Genomic DNA, 2,500 nt, shown 5'->3' with positions numbered 1-2,500 from the left:
TCAGTCGATTCCAACTTCCCAAAAACCTGCCTTCTTCGCAGTTCGGCTAAGTCTCCCTCGTTTCCAACTTTCCTCTAAGTTGCCCTCCTCGTAGTTTGGCCAAGTTCACTCTTTTCCAGCGTCATCCCCCCAAGTTGCCTTGGGCGCAGTTCGGCCTAGTTCACTCTTTTCCAGCATCATCCCCCCAAGTTGTCTTGTTCGCAGTTCGGCCTAGTTCACTCTTTTCCAGCGTCATCCCCCCAAGTTGCCTTGTTCGCAGTTCGGTCTAGTTCACTCTTTTCCAGCATCATCCCCCCAAGTTGCCTTGTTCGCAGTTTGGCCTAGTTCACTCTTTTCCAGTGTCATCCCCCCAAGTTGCCTTGTTCGCAGTTTGGCCTAGTTCACTCTTTTCCAGTGTCATCCCCCCAAGTTGTCGTTGCCAACAACCCAAGAGTCCATAGTATTCGGAGTTCTAGCGGGGCCTCCCCTTGCTTCCAACAACCCAAGAGTCCATAGTATTCGGAGTTCTAGCGGGGCCTCCCCTTGCTTCCAACAACCCAAGAGTCCGTAGTATTCGGAGTTCTAGCGGGACCTCCCCTTGCTTCCAACAACCCAAGAGTCCATAGTATTCGGAGTTCTAGCGGGGCCTCCCCTTGCTTCCAACAACCCAAGAGTCCGTAGTATTCGGAGTTCTAGCGGGGCCTCCCGTTGCTTCCAACAACCCAAGAGTCCATAGTATTCGGAGTTCTCGCGTGGCCTCCCATTGATTCAAACAACCCAAAAGTCCATCTTCTTCGCAGTTCAACATCGCCTCCCTCGTTTCCAACAGGCCCAAAGGTCGTCTTCTTCGCAGATCCACGAAGAGCTCATCACGATTTGCCACATTCCATTTCCCACGGGTTGTCAACAACACTTTCTCACACTTCCCGCAATCGAGTACGTGCATGACATGCCAAAGCACATCTTATTTGCCTTCCATCGCACTCAAGACGACGGGTTGTGGAAGAACGATATTGCTCACAACAAGTTCAAGGACAACGTCTCAATCAAGGGACACAACCGAATTATGTTAACTGGGTCGCTAAAGTAAACCCGAGTTCATATAATGCACCGCATCCAAAAGAACTAGCCACAACACGTGCATCACTGAGATGTTTCACTAGATGGAACACGTGCGTGACATTAGGATCCTCCAACACCTCTTCGTGATGGAAAGATAGAATTCGAAGCAACCACAGAAGTACCGTCTAGTGGGTAGGCAACACAGGGACTGATCAACCAATATCACCCAAGGCAACGGGTGAAAATGGAAGAGATGCATGCTTGACCGTTCGATACGCAAGGCATGGAGCCAGCCAGCAAGTGCATCTCGATTACAACTCACACACCCTCACGTTCGCAAGACACCACACCACAAGACGGTCCACCCCCCACCTACCATGGGCAAGCAAGCAAATGGAAACATCAAGTGACGCATGGTCAAGCATCGCTAGGCATGAAAATAACTTTCCACAATATCCGAGGGACTAGCTGCCGAGCTAACCAACGATTAGTGACGACCGTGTGTTGGTATTAATAAAGCTCAACAACTATGAAGAGGCTAGTTGTGCCATGATAAACATGCTAACGCACGCACCACGTGAGGGGGGAGGCCTCATCAAGCTCCCTTTAAAACCTGCCAGTGTGGAGCTGGCCGGCTCAAGGAGCACTCCCCCCCTATAAGAGGTTAATATGCAAAAGGCAAAATTGTACAAGTAGATACACTTTTTTTGAGCAGACATAAGTCCATATCTCGGGCTACACTTCGAATTTTGATGCGATTTTTTGCAGTAATTCGTAGAATAATGGTATCTCCTTGCTCACCAAATTTCATAATTTTTCTCCAAGGGGAACTATTTTTTTTATTTTTTTTACTTACCGGGTATGTGTAAAATCGGGAAAAATAGAAAAGCACATGTAGACTTCGAATTTCGACCTCATTTTTTCCAGTCCACCACTAAACAATATCAGGAACCTCCCCACAAAATTTCATTCAGTTTGGCCAAGGTCTTAAATTTGACAAATTTTGGCACCAAGCTATCTAGTCGCGGTGCACCGACCAACTTGGCCAAGTGCAAAATGCATCCAATTCAAAACTTTTGTGCACCAACACTTTTACAGTACTCATTTGGGGACATTTGGAGGCCTTTCCAACCCTCACATCTCAAAAACCACGAATTTCATTTTTTCACAAAACTCCCCACCAAGCCTTCTAGCTATGCCGCGGTGCACCGCCAACATTGGCCATGTGCAAAACCCTCCGAACTCAAAACTTTCGTGCACCAAGAATTTCATGGTATTCATTTGGGGACATTTGGAGGCCTTTCCAACCCTCACATCTCAAAAACCACGAATTTCATTTTTTCACAAAACTCCCCACCAAGCCTTCTAGCTATGCCGCGGTGCACCGCCAACATTGGCCATGTGCAAAACCCTCCGAACTCAAAACTTTCGTGCACCAAGAATTTCATGGTATTCATTT

The sequence above is a fragment of the Vigna unguiculata genome, unplaced genomic scaffold (assembly GCF_037176805.1).
Source record: "Vigna unguiculata cultivar grain cowpea cultivar isolate G323 ecotype 2 unplaced genomic scaffold, ASM3717680v1 ptg000051l_ERROPOS819693+, whole genome shotgun sequence".
NCBI lineage: Eukaryota > Viridiplantae > Streptophyta > Magnoliopsida > Fabales > Fabaceae > Vigna > Vigna unguiculata.
Note: the sequence above shows the minus strand (reverse complement) of the source record.